This window comes from Megalobrama amblycephala, linkage group LG22, assembly GCF_018812025.1.
Source record: "Megalobrama amblycephala isolate DHTTF-2021 linkage group LG22, ASM1881202v1, whole genome shotgun sequence".
In the NCBI taxonomy this organism is placed as follows: domain Eukaryota; kingdom Metazoa; phylum Chordata; class Actinopteri; order Cypriniformes; family Xenocyprididae; genus Megalobrama; species Megalobrama amblycephala.
Window position 1 is genome coordinate 22,585,182 of NC_063065.1, and position 21,212 is coordinate 22,606,393.

The window sequence follows — 21,212 nt, forward strand, 5'->3', positions numbered from 1 at the left end:
TTGTCTGTTTGTATTTCCATACTGGATAGCCGGCTTTTGTTTCTTTTGTTATTGTCCCCGCCCTCCAAGGGAAGCGTGGCTACTTATTGTGCACATTGCAGCAAAACAGACTTAAAATACTCTGTCATTTTTGTCATAGAGACATAAGTAATATATTAATTGACTATAGAATGTCTTCTTTTATTTGTGTACACTCAGAGTAAAAACAAAAAGTTGTGCTTTTTGTAAAATAAAGAAAACTAACATGATGCGTGATCTCTCGTCTCCCTCTGAACGAAGTCCAATCTGATAGTTCTCAGAAAATGAACTGTAACTTAGTGAATACTAATCACAAAAATAATACACTTATGTCTAAAGACACGTTGAAATGTCAGGTTTTAAATCGTGTAAGTCAAATAGAAAACAAACATTCTGTGTTTATGTAATCTGTATGAAAACAGAGCCATGTCAGAAGTCTGTGATTCAGCTCATTACCCGCTAATGCGGCCATGCCCACAGAGGGAGCGCTATTCAGATGCAAATTCTGAGGCAATACATGCATACATCGTCTCATTCATGTATTTATTGTCTTGAAAAGTGTTGATCTCTATGTTAAAGCCATGGTTAGCGAGCTCTAGAAGACATGCCGTTAGTTCCTGGTTCCTGTTCTTCTTTGGATGAATTTGTGGACTAAATGTGCACAGAGCGCCCTCCGGCTGCAAGTATGAATTGAAAACACAGAATCCAGCACTCATAGTGATGACAATAAATATTGAATAAATATTACTCCTCTGTATAGAAAATTGACATAAACATATGAGAATCCATCAATATTTCTCCAAATGTGCATGCTTTTAAGCTAAAAGCCTATATGAAATGTCACAGAGGTAACATAACTGTTCAGACACTTTGCATCACAGAAATACATTAGGCTTTATTTTAAAGTATATAATACCATTATTTGAAATTGTAATAATATTTCACAGTATTGCTGTTTTTTCTGTATGTTTGATATACACCATCACAGAGGGTTTTTTCACAGCCTACCTGACTGAAAGGCCTCATTATTATGCAAGTCATTTCAGGTCATTATTATGTGATTCTTTTGTCTTCTCAGGTGAGAAAATTTCATTTTATGATTATAGTGACCAAAATGATCACGGTTATCACAGAATCCGTTTCAAAAAGTCCTAATGCTACACAATGAAATCAATTCACCAAGTTTTATGTAGAAAACCAGCAAATAACAAATAAAATTAGCATCAATATGTACTTTTTCTTTACATAAACATTAAAATAATAACATTAAAAATGATGGCCAGATTTTAAAGGAGTGTCTTGCAACATGTTATCTCTAAATCATTTTCAGCCTCTAAATCATTTTTTTAAAAGTCAAAAAAGATAAATTACTGACATTTACAATGCACATTATCCTTTATTATTAATAGTATGCGGTCCATGCAGCTTTACAGGGGGGAGCTTTTACAGCAGGTATGGCTTATCTAAATGAGATGTAAATGAGCCCTATTGTCACTCCCAGCAGGTGAGAACAGGTGAGAACTGCAGACATTTTAAAGGGGTTTTTCTGCCTTTAGAGCTTTTTTGAGTGCCTACCTTCAAATGGCCACAACTTCTCCAAATATGTGACCCGTCACGGAATCCAGGGACACAAGTCGGCAGCACAACTCTCGAGCAAAATGAGAAAGAAGCATTTTTTTTCAAAATTGGTGATTTTCGTTTTTTTGCAGAATCTGTTAGTTGAGATCATGAAGAAGCCTTTCCGTGTTTGAGATAGCAGTATTGGTATATTTAAAAGCGTACATTTTGAGGTCGAAATCGGCTTGTTTTTCAGAGATTCTAGCACGCAGTAGGGGCGTGTCATGTCTGTGTGTATTTCCATACTGGGAAGCGTGGCTACTTATTATGCAGCGCTCTGGCCGGCTCTAGCTGATATCAAAATTCAATGAAGAACCGTGGCCGTTACACCGAAAATGTTTTGAAGTATTTCTTCGACAAGCCGGATGCTTATGAACAAGCGCTCACTGATTCTGAAGACGATCTGAGCGACGATGAAAGCGGCATAATAAGACATTACCTCTCTGGAGTCGGGTAACGCGCCGGCGCGTTTTGCAGGTTTTTTTTCACATTGCAGCAAAACAGACTTAAAATACTCCATCATTTTTTGTCATAGAGACATAAGTAATATATATCAATTGAAACTATAGAATGTCTTCTTTTATTTGTGTACACTCAGAGTAAAAACAAAATGTTGTGCTTTTTGAAAAATAAAGAAAACTAACATGATGCGTGATCTCTCATCTCCCTCTGAACGAAGTCCAATCTGATAGTTCTCAGAAAATGAACTGTAACTTAGTGAATACTAATCATAAAAAATTATACTTATGTCTGAAAAAACGTTGAAATGTCAAGTTTTAAAATGTGTAAGTCAAATCGAAAACAAACCTTCTGTGTTTATGTAATCTGTATGAAAAGAGAGCCATGTCAGAAGTCCGTGATTCAGCTCATTATCCGCTAATGCGGCCACGCCCACGGAGCCAGCGCTATTCAGACACAAATTCAGTCAATACATGCATTCATCGCCTCAATCGTGTATTTATTGTCTTGAAAAGTGTTTTGAATAGCCATAGTTAGCGATCTCTGGCCTCTGTTAGTCCAGTTATTTCCTGGATTGCCTATTCTTCTTTAACAGGCTTCTCAGGTGAGAACATTTCATTTCATGATTATAGTGACCAAAATGATCACGGTTATCACAGAATCCTGTTCAAAAAGTCAATTCACCAAGTTTTATGTGGAAAACCAGCAAATAAAAAATAAAATTAGCATCAATATGTACTTTTTCTTTACATAAACATTAAAATAATAACATTAAAAATGATGGGCAGATTTTAAAGGAGTGTCTTGCAACATGTTATCTACAATGCACAAGTTCAAATAGAGTTTTTGACAAAAAAGTCACATATTTCAGCCTCTAAATCATTTTTATAAAAGTAAAAAAAAATAAATTACTGACATTTACAATGCACATTAACCTTTATTATTAATAGTATGCGGTCCATGCAGCTTTACAGGGGGTATGGCTTATCTAAATGAGATGTAAATGAGCCCTATTGTCACTCCCAGCAGGTGAGAACAGGTGAGAACTGCACAAACTTTAAAGGGGTTTTTCTCCCTCTTGAGCTTTCTTGATTGCCTACCTTCAAATGGCCACAACTTCTCCAAATATTATCAGATTTCCATGTGTCACACATCGTTGGAAAGCTTGGAGACTGCACTTTCAGAATCTGTGAATAACTCAAAATGCCCCAAAACCGACTTGTGTCCCTACTTTCCGTGACTGGTCACATATTATCAGATTTCCATGTGTTAAACATCGTTGTAAAGCTTGGAGACTACACTTTCAGATTCTGTGAATAACTCAAAATGCCCCAGAACTGACTTGTGTCCCTACTTTCCGTGACTGGTCACATATGGTACTGATCTCTCTTCTGTCTTTTGCATTCAGAGGGTGTTTTACATGAGCGGCACATGCTTCACTGCTCTGAATGTGTTTATAGCTCTATGAACTGAACAGGACATGATCAAGAGCTCTTCTTCATCAACCAACAAACATGACTTTCAGCTGCAGCTGCTCATACAACACAATCACACAAAATACTGATCACAGACAAACACTAATAACACTAGATCATCTAAATCAACATCAATCTTGTGTTTCTGAAGAGAATGAGTCAGTGTTTAATATGATCATCATGTTTTAGGTGTAATATATGATCCCTGTCAATCAAACTGAACAGACTGAATTCAGTTGATTTTCATGACATTTTCATCTATCTATTTTCATCCTGACATTTTCAGCAGAAGTGAAACTGGTGTGTTCCAGTCCAGATCATGTGACCAATCAAACAGTGAGACTGAAAAGCCCATTTGCATTGTCAGGGTGGAGTGATTGTGATCCTCTCAGAATAGAGCAGCTCTGTCTCCAGAGACCATGTTCAAACCCCAAGAGCTTTATTTGACTTTATTTCCTGCTACATCAAGCTTGTGAAAAGCACCTGCATCTTCATCTGTTAGTTGAATGATGTTGTCAGACACAAAGTGAACTTGTTGAGAAGCTTTATTGAATGTTACAGCAGATTGAAAGATCACACAGTGCTTTGACACGCCAGCTCTCTTTCAGTATTGAGTTGTAAATCACTACAGCTGCAGCACTAGACTCATGTGAATCCTGCCTGACACAGGACACTCAGATACGGCTCATCTTCAGGAGAGAAACATCAGCACTCAGAGCTCTTGTGGAACGAGACCTCATGAGGAGCTCCATCATGTGTTACTCTGCAGACGTACACCTCTCCCTCTTCCCAGCGTGCTTTGCTGAGGGTCAGGACGCTACTGCGGCTGTAGCGGCCGTCCCGCTGGCTCTCCGCGCTGGTCACGACCCCCTCGGTGACCTCTGACCCGTCCAGTGTCCAGCTCACCAGCGCCCCCTGTGGAGAGTAAGAGCTGAGCAGGCAGAGCAGTGCGGCTGAGTCTCCAGAGATCTGCAGAGAAGAGGGCGGCAGCAGAGACACTGAGGGCTTCACTGTGGGACCAGCTGCAGGAGACAAACACAACACATTCACAAACACTAAGAAAACACACTGTTTCACTCACAGCATTTCAACAGCGGCAGAAATCACCACAATCTGATCCTTCATGACATTCAACATCACTAGAGCTGATATAATATACAATATACAAACTACACAATCACTATATACATTTAACTCAGTTTCAAACTGCAGTTTTGTGACTAAAGCTCAGACCAAATTTAAATTATATCACTGTTAAGAAATAGAAAACAATAAATTAAACATTTCTATAAACATATTTGATATAAATTGTGCTTTTATTATAAGCACAACATGAACAAAAAGATTCAGTATCAAATGAAACTACAGAAAGTAACCACATTTACATTCTGATGTAAATCTCATTTAAAAAAAATCCTTGATATTGATAATGAAATACATCTACAATAACTACATGAATTATGTTTATATTTTTTTCTGAATGTTTAGATGATATAATTATAAAACAATTTGTAACACTTTACTTATTAAACACTTTATAATGGATTTTTAAATGTTTTAATGCACCTTATAATGCACTGTTTGATCTCATGAACAATTGTAATCATATTTATAATAAATTTTAAAACTTATTCATTGAACACACCTTTAGAAAGTATAATGCCTTAAAAAAAAAAGCATTTCAGAATCTGCAAATATTACAATGCATTTGAACTGGTTATATTTATTTATGAAAATATATAATGCATTATAATGTACATTACGAGTATGTTTATAATGCTTTATACATCAGGATTTTAAGTTAATGTTACCAAGTATTATTGATGAATTATATATTTTAATACACATCATAACACATTATTCTGATTCTGTGAATAATGTAACCACATTATACCTCATTATCAGGGGTTAAATTGGGATTTGTTATGTTGGGGGCTCTGTGTTTTCAGGCTTTCAAGGGGTGCAAGTGTATGCGAAGACTACAAAATCGTATCATTTGTACTGTAAAATATAACAAGTTGTGAGAGAGCCCTCTGCTATGAACACTAAAATGCAGATCAAAATCATTCTATAGATGCTGGTAGTGTGAAAGCTACATCTGATGACAATAAAATCTTCCTGTAGGCCTGTGCCTTCTCCTTTGTGTCAGTATCAAATATAAGAGTGATGCTACCATTAAAGGACAGAAAATAAATACAAAATACAGAGTTAGACATTAAGCCTTGTTTTGTGCTTGTCCTTTGCACAACTAAAATGGTCATTTACTTGACAGAGCAAAAAAGTAGCTTGCCTGGAAAAAAAAAAAAAATGATTTTTTTGGTGTGTAAATTTGTAAATATAATTTATTCTGAAACAAGCAACATTCTCATCAGTGTTTTATCAGCAGTGACATATTTAAATCCGCATATTATGTTATTTACCCTGGGGGCATTTTATTAACCTTTTATAAAGGGCATTTCCCCCCAATCTAATTAAATTTATGTTTCATCTTTTATTTCAAAATCTGATTTAACACTGTTTATAGAAATATATTTGATGATCTGTGACCTCTGAGGTGACCTTTGACCTCTTTTATCATGGATGATGTTGTGGAGTTTCTCATAATGATCTTCTGTTCTTCATATGAAGCTCAATTATCATGATTCACAGGAAAACCTGCAGCTTCAAATAAATTCATCAATAATTCTGAACATTTCATATTAACATTGTTTAATCTAGTGTCACATCATGACCTGATTATGAGTCCTGATGAACGTCAACCTTCATCAAAACAACATTATGTGTTTTTTTTTGTTTGTTTGTTTGTTTTGTTCCCTTTCGTGGGAACATCGACGCTACGTCCAATGACGCAATGGGAACCCTCTGCATTTTGTGTTCGTGAAGCACCTCTGTATCCAACCAATGAGAAGACGTGACGTCAGAGGCGGGTGACGTCACGGACCAGGAAACTATAAAGCATACCCGGAACAAAGAACGCTAGCTTCTGTTGTCTTCAGCAAGCGCTATCTGTATCTTGTCTGTCTTATTTATTGTTGTCTGTCCAATTTATATTACACAGTGATCTCTTTGTCTGAGGACAAGAGCTTCCAAGCACAACATAAAAAGACATATATATATATTATGGCGGAAAGAAAGCAGCAGTTTACGAAGTGTGTTCATCCCTGTCCTCGCTTCATCACGGACGGGGATACACACGAGATGTGTGTCAGATGCCTGGGAGTTGAGCACGCACAGGCAGCTCTCGAGGAGCTGTCTGTGTGCACTGCGAAAGGCTCACTCTCAGAGTGCTGCGTTCACGCCGGGCGCTCTTCGAGGAGGGCGCCGCGGCGAGTGTTCCCCGCGGGTCCGGTCCCGCCGCTGCTGAGGCTCGGCGCGGTCTGCACTCGTGGGGTTCACAAATGGATCTGGCAGAGGGGGGAGAGACGGGCCCAGCCTTATCGCTCCCCTTACCTGCCGGACCCAGTGTCTCTCCTCTGGCGGTGGAAGCACGCGCTGCGGTTTCTTCCCCCCGGAGGGAGACACAGACACTCAATATATCTTCCTCCGAGGAGGTTGATGTGGAGGGTGTCGAAGGGGATGAGGAACCGCCATCCTCATCCCCAGCTTATGAGGAGCTGCTGGAAGTAGTGACCAGGGCAGTTGAAAAGCTAAATATTGACTGGCCCGCGGAAAAACATGAAAATAGACCCAAAAGCAAGTTGGATGAAAGATTCCTTCCCGCACGGTCACTACCCCAGCGTCGGGGTCTGCCGTTCTTCCCCGACCTCCACACTGAGGTGTCGAGGTCGTGGAGGAGACCTGTCCAATATCGTGTTTTCAGCCCCCAAACGTCTTTATATAGCAACATCACGGGGCTGAAGCACCACGGCTATGGGGCGATGCCTCGGGTAGAGGAGACGCTTGCGAGCTATCTCTCGCCCGAGTCTGCATCGTCCCTCAGGACCCCGACATTGCCCACCAAGCCCTTAAAAATAACATCTAATTTGGTGGGCAAGGCTTATTCGGCAGCGGGTCAGGCGGCGGCGTGCCTGCATACAATGTCAATCTTGCAGGCATACCAAGCTGATCTGCTGGGGGAGATAGATGAGAGTGGGGAAGCGACTTTCGATGCAATCCAAGAGATCCGTAAGGCGACAGATCTAGCTCTCCGGGCCACCAAGGAGACGGCCAAATCAATAGGCCGTTCTATGGCAGCCCTGGTGGCCACGGAGAGGCACTTATGGCTCAATTTATCAGACATCAAGGATAAAGATAAGAATGTCTTGATGGATGCGCCGCTGTCTCCTGCTGGCCTGTTCGGCGACGCAGTTACAACTGTCGTCGACAGGTTTCAGGAGACACGCAAGCAGTCAGCGGCCTTCCAGAAAATTCTTCCCCGCCGCTCTCACCCCCCCGAGGCTGCTGGGCGGGAGCAGCCTCGGCCGACAGCCAGCTCCTCAGCGCACAGAGCGCAACAGAAGGCCAGTGTCGCCTCCCGTGCTCCCCACAAAAATCATGGGGACCGGGCCGGGCGACACAGGCGAAGCCTTCCGGAGGTAGGACGGATCTGAGGACCGTCATTATCTCCCGGAAGGCTTCAAAAAAGAGGTCCTGACATTATTAGTGCAGGATCTCTCGAGGGCAGCCCCCTCCGAGAGGATTCGGATATCGGGTCCTCCTCGGTGCCCTCAGGGGACCGTCTTGCCAACCCTGCCACCCAGTGTGCGTCAGGGCGCAGCGGTCTCCACCGATCCTCCGAGGAGGGTCGGTTGGCGCTTGATTCGTCTGTCTGCCGGTGCGCCGCGTCAGATGGACGAGCCAAGTGCTCAAAAAACACCAGAGACCAGTCTCGAGAGACTGGTTCCCTTAGTAGAATATGTGGAAGAATGGAAACGTCTCCCAAACATTTCGAAGTGGGTACTGCTCATAATAGAACAGGGTTACAAAATTCAGTTCGGTTCTACACCGCCCAGGTTCAATGGGGTGCTTCCCACAGTGGTAACCCCAGAGCAGTCTCTGGTGATGGAACAAGAGGTTACGACGCTTTTGCAAAAAGGAGCTATAGAAAGGGTTCCTCCTCCCAGCAAAATGTCGGGCTTTTACAGCCGCTACTTCATTGTTCCAAAGAAGGATGGAAGGTTGCGTCCGATCATAGATCTACGTGTGTTAAATCGAGCTGTAAAGAAGTTGAAGTTCAAAATGCTTACACTCAAACAGATCATTCCCCAGATCAGGTCCGAGGACTGGTTTGTGGCGATAGATCTGAAAGACGCATACTTTCATGTATCCATCCATCCTTCTCACAGGAAGTTCCTCAGGTTTGCTTTCGGGGGCGAAGCTTACCAATACAGGGTTCTTCCTTTCGGCCTATCGCTATCACCCCTCACGTTCACGAAGTGCGTGGATGCAGCTCTGGCTCCGCTGAGACTCCAGGGCATCCGCGTGCTGAACTATATCGACGACTGGTTGATACTAGCTCAAACAGAACAGTTGGCAGTTCAACATCGAGATGTTGTTCTGTCGCACATGAAAAGGCTTGGGCTGAGGCTCAACGCCAAAAAGAGTGTGCTGGTCCCGAGTCAGGTTGCAAACTATTTAGGAGTAATCTGGGATTCCACCACGATGCAGGCGCAACTGTCCCCTGCTCGTGTGAACTCCATTCTCGGGGCCGTGAATGGGGTGAAGCTAGGCCAGTCACTCACTGTAAAACAGTTTCAGAGACTGTTGGGTCTGATGGCAGCTGCGTCCAACGTCATTACTTTTGGCCTCCTGCACATGAGACCCTTACAGTGGTGGCTCAGGACCAAGGGGTTTTCTCCGAGGGGAAATCCTTTTCGCATGATCAAAGTCACGCGGCGATGCCTTCGTGCTCTGGTCATGTGGAAAAAGCCTTGGTTCCTGTCCCAGGGACCCGTGCTGGGGACTTCTCGTCGTCGTGTAATGCTTACGACAGATGCTTCTCTCACGGGCTGGGGGGCGATCATGAGTGGTCGCTCAGCTCAGGGTCTTTGGGAGGACCATCAGCTCTCCTGGCACATAAATCGGCTGGAGATGATGGCGGTGTTTCTAGCTCTGAGACACTTCCTCCCAGACCTGAGGGATCACCATGTGTTGGTCCGCACGGACAACACTACGGTGGTCTCTTACATCAACCATCAGGGGGGCAAAGTTGGCCAGCCGCATCCTCCTCTGGTCCCACGGAAAGCTCCTCTCTCTGAGAGCTGCTTATATTCCCGGGCGGTTGAATGTGGGGGCGGACGCTCTGTCGAGGCAGAGCGCGAGTCCGGGGGAATGGAAACTCCACACCGAGGTGGTGGAACTAATATGGAAAACATTCGGTCGAGCTCAAGTCGATCTATTTGCCACAGAGGAGTCATCTCAGTGCCCTCTGTGGTATTCCCTGCAGCAACCAGCACCTCTAGGGCTGGATGCTATGCTACAGACGTGGCCGAGGCTGCGCCTGTATGCATTTCCCCCGATCTCACTGCTCCCCGGAGTTCTGGAGAAAGTTCGCCAGGAGAGGGTCGACCTAATACTGGTGGCCCCTTTCTGGCCGACCAGAATATGGTTCTCGGACATAATGTCTCTTCTTCACGGGTCGCCTCTGGAGCTTCCTCTCAGACAGGACCTCCTGTCGCAAGAGGGCGGTACGATTCTCCATCCCTGCCCAGAAACATGGAAACTGTGGGCCTGGCCTCTGAGGGGGCAAGGCTCATAGAATCTGGTCTCCCAGCCGAGGTTGTGGAGACCATTCTTCACTCCAGAGCTCCCTCCACAAGGAAGCTGTATTCATATAAATGGAAACTGTTTGCCGCATGGTGTGGCCAACATAATTTGGATCCTGTCCAGTCTCCAATCAGCTATGTGCTGCAGTTCCTTCAAGAGAAGTTTTCTGAAGGTTTAACCCCTTCAACACTAAAGGTGTACATCGCAGCCATTTCGGCTTATCACAGTCCTGTAGGGGGTTCCTCGGTGGGTCGAGACCCCCTAGTCATGCGCTTCCTTCGTGGCACGCTCAGGTTGAGGCCTGCGGCGCGCACAAAAACCCCGACCTGGGATCTGACTATTGTGCTCCAGGGGCTAGCTGAGGCTCCCTTCGAGCCAATAGAAGAAGTATCAGACAAATTCCTGACACTAAAAACTATCCTTCTGTTGGCAATTTCATCCCTAAAAAGGATTGGGGATTTACAAGCGCTGTCAGTCGCTCCATCATGTTTAGAATTTGCGCCTGGTATGATTAAGGCTTTCTTACACACCAGACCGGGTTATGTCCCAAAGGTGTCGTCGAGGGTCCCAGGTCCCATTATACTCGAGGCGTTCTGCCCGCCTCCCTTTACGAACATGGATCAGGAAAAGAAGAATCTGCTTTGCCCTGTGAGGGCATTGGATGCTTACGTCCACAGAGCTGCCCTGTGGAGAAAAACAGATCAGTTATTCGTATGTTATGGGTCCCCTAAGAGAGGGGGCCCAGCATCTAAGCAGAGGATGAGCAAGTGGGTGGTCGAGGCCATCTCACTTGCATACGAAGCAATGGGACACCCATGTCCATTGACTATTCGAGCTCATTCTACTAGAGGTATGGCTGCTTCCAAGGCTTTTTTGTCAGGAGTTTCCTTAGACGATATTTGTGGTGCGGCTGGATGGTCATCCCAGCACACCTTCATCAGATTTTACAATCTTAACTTGAATGTCACTCCAGGTGCTACAGTTTTACAAGATAACAGCCAGGCACTTGGTGACACGGCGTAGTTGGGACAGCGTTCCCATTGCATCATTGGACGTAGCGTCGATGTTCCCACGAAAGGGAACGTCTCGGGTTACGAGTGTAACCCTTGTTCCCTGAGTAAGGGAACGAGACGCTACGTCGCGTTGCCGTACCTCCTTCATGCCTGGAGCGCTCGTGCTTCAGACAATATTCAGAAGCTAGCGTTCTTTGTTCCGGGTATGCTTTATAGTTTCCTGGTCCGTGACGTCACCCGCCTCTGACGTCACGTCTTCTCATTGGTTGGATACAGAGGTGCTTCACGAACACAAAATGCAGAGGGTTCCCATTGCGTCATTGGACGTAGCGTCTCGTTCCCTTACTCAGGGAACAAGGGTTACACTCGTAACCCGAGACGTTTAGTTTACTCTAAATACAGTAAAACTTTTTCTCATTGTTAACATGTTTTTAAAGATGTAGTACATTACTGTACTCACAAAGAAATAATTATTGTGTTTGACAACATATGTAAAAAAAAAAAATCTACTTTCATGATACTATAGTCATTTTAGGGGCCTAAAAAAAATCTTTTATTTTTCTTCCTTATGGTGGCCACCATTTTGAGATCACATGACCAGATGAAGGTAACACTTTAGAATAATGGTCATTAGTTAACATTAGTTAATGTATTAACTAACATGAACTAACCATGAGCAGTTCACTTGTTACTGTATTTGTTCATTTTTGTTAACATAAGTTAATCTACAGCTTTATGGTTTGTTCATGTTAGTTCACGGTGCATTAACTAATGTTAACAAGATTTTAATAATGTATTAGTAAATGTTGAAATTAACATTAACAAAGATAAATAAATGCTTTATAAGTGCAGTTCATTATTAGTTCATGTTAACTAATGACCATTATTCTAAAGTGTTACCCAGATGAATTCTGCATCTCTTTATCTTGGTCACATATTATCAGAAACATTCACCTTATATAAATGAATCATGAGAGTGAATAGATTATTTCTACAGCGGCACTGAAAGCTGAAAATGCTTCATCCACACTGAGAGATGTTCATATAGTCTGCAAAATATAAACAAAAAAATAAATAAATAAAATTGTATAATTAAAAATTATAATAAAAATATTTTACAATTAATATGTACAATTGTTACAAAATGATTCAACATCAGTCAATCTGAATGTAAAATCTTAGGTTGCACTTTATTTCGATGGTCCACTTTAGATATTCTACTTACTATAAGTAACTTTTGAAAGCTACATGTTCGACTTAACTCTCATTACATTAGTATCAGTAGACTGTAGAAGAGTGTTAGGTTTGGGTTTCGGGATCTGGTAAGTAGAATAAGTTGACATGTAGTTGTAAAGTTACTTACAGTCACTTAGAATGTCTAAAAGTAGACCCATTGAAATACCAAATTTTATATGTAGAGAGTTTATTAGTGTGTCTGTTGTAAATCCTGCCCACTTGTTTGCATTGTGACACATGCTTCAGTGCTCTGAGAGTGTTTATAGTGCTGTGAGTTTAACACTTCATGACTGAGAGCAGAACAGAACACAATCTTCATCATCACACAAGACAAAAGAACAACAATGAACACAATCACCTTCTTCATCTGGACTCTGACTCTCTGCATTCAGGGTAAATATCTTCTATAAATATCGTGCAAAATAAACTACAACATCTCATTTACAGTCCAATAACCATTAATGAGTAAAATATGGTTAATTTCAGAGAGCTGGGGACAAGTGACAGTGACTCAAGATCCTGCAATAAAATCCATCAAACAAGGAGAAACTCTTACAATCAGCTGTAAAACCAGTCAGCCGATTTCTGGCTGTAGTGACTGTGTGTCTTGGTATCAGCAGAAACCTGGAGAAGCTCCTAAACTCCTGATTTATTGGATAAGAAGACTTCAGTCAGGAACTCCATCTAGATTCAGTGGCAGTGGATCTAACTATGGCAGTGATTTTCACTCTGACCATCAGTGGAGTCCAGACTGAAGATACAGGAGATTATTACTGTCAGAGTTACCACAGCATCAACAGTAAAGCTGTGTTCACACAGTGATAAAGAGTGGTACAAAAACCTCGGTTCAGTCAGACGTCACAGTGATGCACTGATACAGCTGAGAGATACTGCAGCTGCTGATGGAGGATCACAAACAACACAATGACAATGTTTACCAAAGTTTCTCAAGACTATAAATGGATAAATGTAATATATAATATTTAAATACATTCTCTTGACCCAGTTTATTGTTCATTGACTACTCTTAGCAAAGATGCTCACGAGTCTTTTATCTGGAGTTCGAGTCAAGTCTGGAGTCTTTTGTCACAAGTCCGAGTCGAGTCTCGAGTCGTTATTTATTTATTTATTTATTTATTTTTCTCATAATCAAATGCTATTTTTTATCCTAGCTGTATTATAGACAAAATATGATCTTTCTATAATCTGTTTTATTTGAAATTAAGGTCCTATGATGTAAGGGATAATGTACATCCAGCTTGTTACTTTATAATCCAATACAATGAACAAAACAATCGTCCTGGCAACACGAGTAGTCATTTTCAACACAGTCGCTAAGCGGACACAAGATGGCGCCAGTGAGTCACGGTTTGTTATACAGCAATTTTTTATACAGCTTCGTTGTTATTGACGACAGTCATTATCAGAAAATATCAAACTTCGGAATATTTAAAGCTGCTGTCCATGATTTTTCCACGTTGTCACCATCTCTTGTTTGAAACCTGCGATTGCAGTCATATGCGGAACAGTTATCTGTACGTGCGTTGTGCGTCGGCACAGCTCGTCAGCCTGGATGAATCTAATGCTTGCTGTCAGTCACCGCACCGGTGTGGATACTGAACTTCAGAATCACAGATTCTACATCTTGAAAGTATGACCAATATAATAATTTTCACTGGAAAATATCATCTGAACAAGTAAGTAACGTCTGCCACTTTTGTTCAGACCAACTGAGGAAAAAGCATTAGGCCTACAATAAATCACGCTGCCAATGATGATTAAATCTAACGACCGCTTAGCTTGGAGCATGCCAAACCGTGCAAATGATTATTACTGTTGTATTGTTCTCAAATTGTTATTGTTAACAACATCAGCATTGCGTGACTGTGCATTTAGTGTATATTAGCGTTACCTGTAGATTTCAATTTCCTGTTATCCAGTGCCGCGTTAAGCCTTCGCGGGGCCCTGGGCTAACGAACTCAAAGGCCCCCCTCCCCCTCGACATCCATAATCGCGCGTCTTATGCAAATGAGTCAGCAGATTTTAATATGAATTAGATATTATGAATTTAAAACATGCAGACAAAAATGATAAAAACATTTCTAGGATTGTACAGTACTACAGTAGGCTCATATGCGCTCATCCATCATTATGACTTTGCATTGCTGATCTAAAAATGTAAAAAATAAAATAAAAATTATAAAAGGCTTTTTAACAAGTCCAAGTTTAAATTCGACCGATTCGACTCTGCCTTTGGAATTTCAGATTGGTCATAACATCATTTCAGATGCGATGTGTCTGAAGATTATTCTAGTTAATTATTCTGTCACAGACTTTTTTTAATGCACGTTTTATACCTAATAAATGTACTATTAGTTTCTTCTCTAAATGTGTTTCCATCACGTTTTATGTGCATTTTATTTCGTTGAATAAAAAGTATCCACCCCAACGAGTGTACGAGTTACATTTATTCACATCTTGTGCAGTATCTTAAAATGTGCAGATGTGGCCGTTTTTTTTTTTTGTTTTTTTTTTTCAGAAAACCAGTATGACTCATTTTAAATTCTGTACTTACTTACATTACTGCATGCATAAGTTTCAGAAACTCACTTTAAAAATGACGGTCAAATGCAATAGATCATCAGTAAGTGACGGTAATGGATACTTTCTTTGTCCATTTATTCAGTTTCTTAATGATTTTAGTAGTAACATTTAACATAGATAGGCTTTAGCAAGTTATTGACAACATTAATTCTATTATGCTTCATTTTTATGAACATGCACACGGCTTCTGTCTCGCGCACAGACGCGCGTGTTAATACCTTGGTGTTAAGTCTGTAATAGCGGGCCACCAATCCACCAGGCCCATATGCACGTGCATACCCAAACGCTACGCCACTGTCCTGGTTGTATTCCTGCGTGCGTTTCCGCTGCGCCTGCGACGATGCGTTTTAAAACGCAAAAGAGGATTGTCTCGGGGGCCCCCAGTGTTCGGGGCCCTGGGCTGCAGCCCATGTTGCCCATTAGGATAACGCGGCCCTGTCTGTAGCCACTCCACAGTCCTTTTTGACCAAAATTCACTGCATTTAGACCTACAAAGATTAATCAGGTCTTGAACATGTTAAGGCGAACAGGGCATTGGATCCTCCTACAGCGCTGGCCCTCCAATTCTGAAGGGGGAATTAAACACAAAGTAAAACACAAACAAACTCACACTTTTCACAATATGATGTTTTATTAACAAAATTCGGGAGGAGCAAGTTCAAATAATTAACCTAATTAGCACAGGTGGAGAGCATTCAGTTAATCAACTCAACCAATGTCAAAAGGTATAAATTCAGCAGACTGACTTCTGCTCATCTGAGAGTTTATCAGCATCCCTCCTCCACCCCATCTCCTCACTTATAGTTCTATCTACTTTTACCACACCGGGGGGAGTATACTCTGGGTTCGGGCCAAAATTCAGAGCTCGGAGCCCTCTCCCCGGACAGCACGCCAAATACGCATAATCTTTACTCTATTTAATTACAGGTCCTTCTCAAAAAATTAGCATATTGTGATAAAGTTCATTATTTTCCATAATGTAATGATAAAAATTAAACTTTCATATATTTTAGATTCATTGCACACCAACTGAAATATTTCAGGTCTTTTATTGTTTTAATACTGATGATTTTGGCATACAGCTCATGAAAACCCAAAATTCCTATCTCAAAAAATTAGCATATTTCATCCGACCAATAAAAGAAAAGTGTTTTTAATACAAAAAAAGTCAACCTTCAAATAATTATGTTCAGTTATGCACTCAATACTTGGTCGGGAATCCTTTTGCAGAAATGACTGCTTCAATGCGGCGTGGCATGGAGGCAATCAGCCTGTGTCACTGCTGAGGTGTTATGGAGGCCCAGGATGCTTCGATAGCGGCCTTAAGCTCATCCAGAGTGTTGGGTCTTGCGTCTCTCAACTTTCTCTTCACAATATCCCACAGATTCTCTATGGGGTTCAGGTCAGGAGAGTTGGCAGGCCAATTGAGCACAGTAATACCATGGTCAGTAAACCATTTACCAGTGGTTTTGGCACTGTGAGCAGGTGCCAGGTCGTGCTGAAAAAACGAAATCTTCATCTCCATAAAGCTTTTCAGCAGATGGAAGCATGAAGTGCTCCAAAATCTCCTGATAGCTAGCTGCATTGACCCTGCCCTTGATAAAACACAGTGGACCAACACCAGCAGCTGACATGGCACCCCAGACCATCACTGACTGTGGGTACTTGACACTGGACTTCAGGCATTTTGGCATTTCCTTCTCCCCAGTCTTCCTCCAGACTCTGGCACCTTGATTTCCGAATGACATGCAAAATTTGCTTTCATCCGAAAAAAGTACTTTGGACCACTGAGCAACAGTCCAGTGCTGCTTCTCTGTAGCCCAGGTCAGGCACTTCTGCCGCTGTTTCTGGTTCAAAAGTGGCTTGACCTGGGGAATGCGGCTCCTGTCCACCTGTCTGACTCAGTCCACTGCTTCCGCAGGTCCCCCAAGGTCTGGAATTGGTCCTTCTCCACAATCTTCCTCAGGGTCTGGTCACCTCTTCTCGTTGTGCAGCGTTTTTTGCCACACTTTTTCCTTCCCACAGACTTCCCACTGAGGTGCCTTGATACAGCACTCTGGGAACAGCCTATTCGTTCAGAAATTTCTTTCTGTGTCTTACCCTCTCGCTTGAGGGTGTCAATGATGGCCTTCTGGACAGCAGTCAGGTCGGCAGTCTTACCCATGATTGCGGTTTTGAGTAATGAACCAGGCTGGGAGTTTTTAAAAGCCTCAGGAATCTTTTGCAGGTGTTTAGAGTTAATTAGTTGATTCAGATGATTAGGTTAATAGCTCGTTTAGAGAACCTTTTCATGATATGCTAATTTTTTGAGAGGTTTTCATGAGCTGTATGCCAAAATCATCAGTATTAAAACAATAAAAGACCTGACATATTTCAGTTGGTGTGCAATGAATCTAAAATATATGAAAGTTTAATTTTTATCATTACATTATGGAAAATAATGAACTTTATCACAATATGCTAATTTTTTGAGAAGGACCTGTATATGGATATGTGAACTCGTGAAATTCATACATATATCTGTAAAAGACTTTAATCAGCTCGACATGTGCCTCCAAACAAACAAACAAACAAACAAAAATACAACAACAACTGACCCTGTTCAATGCAGTCAATGGGGCGCTGCGTCCTACAGCAGGATCAACCTGGTTTACAAACTAAATGAACTACAAGCAAATTCAAAATAACTAAATACAAAAAAGAACACAAATTAACAAATTGATTAAATCACAATACAGTTAGAACAAGCAAAAACAAATCAATCCCAGAAGAATAAGAGGAGAATCCCACGTAGAAGGCAACGTTCTCAGGACCTTGCGCAGCATTCCCTAAAAGTTCTCAAAAGGTGACGAAAATGACGAACCTTAACAGAACATTTGGGACGTTCCTAAAACGTCCTCTTTTGGTAATGAAAGTGCTGCAGTTCAAGTTTCCTTATATGACTTTAGGGGGACGTTTCATTTTGATATTTTATGGTCAAAAAAGAATTTTACAAAGAGGACATTTGGGAAGTTATCAAAACGTCCTATAGTAATAGTCCCCTAAAGATTCCCAGAACGTCCTGAATGTTCCCTGAAGGTCCACCAAATAACGTTCCCCAAACCTTAAAAGAACTCCACATCGTGACCGTCTGAACATTCTGGGAATGTTACTAGGTTACCCTGCTAGAAATTTTACGTTCTCAGAACGTCCACTGGTATTAAGGACATTGTCTAGTAACATTCCCAGAAGATTGCTCAGTTAGGGCTTGGATAATGAGTGCCATGTGCCAAGTAGATCAACTTGATATTAGTTTTGTCTTTTATGTCATGAATTGATGACAGATTCATGAATTTGTTGATGTCTGCATCCATATACTGAAGCGGGAAAATGTCTTTCAATGCCAAATACTTGATGAACAGCATCATGTAAATTCTCAATTCTGTCTGGTATCCCAGATGAGAGGTCCAATCTTCTGGGGCTTCATTTATAAAATGTTGCACAGAAACCTTCCTAAATTTGATCTTAGGATCATTTCTCAGATGTGTGTACGTGTGAGTCATAGAATTAACGTACACACAGAAAACAAGCGTATGCCTCTCTTTCAGATGTGAAATCTATAAATCGCAAATAATCTTGATCTTGCACTCAGCTGAATGGTTTCAGTTCTCTGCATTGTAAACGACACCTAATTAATGTCATTTACATATAAAATCACCAGTCATCATCCAAATCCTTTCATTTAGAATGGCGAGCTGCAAGAATAGCTTAGATTTTCAGGAAAAACTGTCATGTGCAAATTTTGCACTTTTGTGTTCTTAAATATTTTATTACAACAAACTGAGCCTTAACCTCTTAAGTTTATGAATATTTTAAGTGTCACCATTTGTCTGTCTTCAATATGGTAATCTGTCAGTGGGTATAGATGGCAAGGGCATTATGATGAGAGAAACTTGCAAAATGGGGCACAATTCGAAAGCTCTGAAATGCTCAGGACCTTGCGCAACATTCCTCTAAAAGTTCTCAAAAGGTGACGAAAATGACAAACCTTAACAGAACATTTGGGACGTTCCTAAAACGTCCTCTCCCAATACCAAACACTCATTTCTTTCTCAATGAAACTCAAACTCTTTTCCACTACAACCATCTGGATGATCTCAGCAAAAACTGGCAAGCTACCAGAAAGGCCACAATTCTGGTGTTTGCACTGGTGCCACAACCAACTCAACAATATCCTTAAGTTCCATGAGGACCTGCCAAGCTGACTCATCTGCAGAGATGCGCGTAAATACATGGAAATGTATTTAAAATACAAATACAAAATACTGTGTGGAAAAATGTATTTAAATACAAATACAAAATACTGTGTGGGAAAATTATTTAAATACAAATACAGTATTTTGTATTTTGAAAATACACAAAATACATGTGAAATTGAAGATTCAGTGCAGGTATCCCTATTAGGCTGAAATCTATCTGGGCCTATTCTGAATGCCAAAAAGCATTTAGATGTGTGCAACTACTTAGAAACTTTTGTTTTAATTTTATATACCTCTTCCCTTCCCCTGCCCTGTAGGAAATAAAAAACTACAAAAAAAAAATAATAATAATTTTTAACTTTTATTATGTTTTATCACCAGAAAGCTAAAGAGAAAGCGGAAAGTCCTATCTATGTAAACGATTTAGAAAAAGTTCCATCGATTCACAATTTATATCATCGCTACGAATCTATGATATTGTCATATGATATCACCCATCCAACATGCAGTAACGTTAATGCTTCAAACACATTTGACAAGCTACTTTAATCAACAAGTAGCACATCCTCACCTTATTCCAGAAAAGTTGCCGATCCAAGGCAGGGTTGTACAGCTGCGGCTCACATGCATGAATGTTGGGGTTGGGAGGGAGGGGCGTGTCTGGTCTGAACTAGTTGATGTATGAAAACAACACCCTGATAAAGAGGTTGACTGTCTTAAACAATTTTGAGTATTTTGAAAATACAAAAATACTCATCTTAAATGTATTTAAATACAAATTACATTTGATTTTTTCCAAAGGCTTTAAAATACAAAATACAAAATAGTATTTTGTATTTCAAATACGTATTATAAATACATGTATCTAAAATAATGCCCATCCCTGCTCATCTGGAGCTACCAGATGTCCAACCAAGAATGGAAAAACACTAAAAGACTCTAATTTTCATGAGCATTGCCTCCAATGCTTCTGATGGACATTAAAGCATGTGGAACAATATGAGGGAAATTTGTTTTGTTTGTCAATTTGTATGGAAATTTCTCAATTAATTAATTTTGAAAGTGAAAAATCTTAGAAATTCACAAATGTAGACAGTGTGTCAGCTCTACTGGTAATTCCTTCACATAGATCATGAGCAATATCGAGTGGGTACCGACGAAGACGAAGAAATGGGAAAGACTTGCAGAAAAAGCACAGTCTTTTTACACCACAACAAGCTTTTTCAGTGTCGACTGCCGACCTGACATACGGTTCAAGCATCTCTTAGTTCTGAGAGTGAAATCATCTGAACTCACAGATGAACCTGAACTCAGGTTTTGTGCTGGAAAAAAGTTTGAAATTCTCCTGAAGTACAAAACCTGCACACATATTCAGTGAAGAAACTCTCCACAAAGCCAGCAAATCCATGTGTTCCCAGATTGTCAGATATGACAGTCTGCACTGTGCCTTTAATGAAAGAACCAGGCAATAAAAATCCCCTTGATTTCCAATGTGGAAAGATCTTGCAGCAAGGGCTCAAGGAATTTTCCGTATCCATATAGGTCTTAATGTCATCTGATCTGCAAAGTATGACAACCAGGGGTGATTCTAGGATTTCAATATTTTTTCAATTTCAATATTGTGTTGCTTTTGGATTTATTATAAAATATTTATTATAACAAATTTTAACAATTTTATTGTACTGACGGATGAAACATAGCAAGTGTAGGAAAAGTCACAAAGTCTCATGCCATTTAGGTGAAGTGAACATTTAAAAAAATAAAAAAAAATAAAATAAATAATAATAATAACAAAAAATAGATCCCAGCAGCCTTTTCACGAGAGGAAAACGGCTGTAATGTGATGA

The 21,212-nt window shown here is 40.9% G+C and overlaps 1 protein-coding gene and 1 pseudogene across 1 annotated transcript in view; one reads left to right on the top strand and one right to left on the bottom strand.

The window, feature by feature from the left end:
* Positions 1–21,212, bottom strand: part of LOC125258304 — a 725,453-nt gene that overhangs the window by 135,956 nt on the left and 568,285 nt on the right.
* On the top strand, positions 12,715–13,345 carry LOC125258321 (annotated as a pseudogene).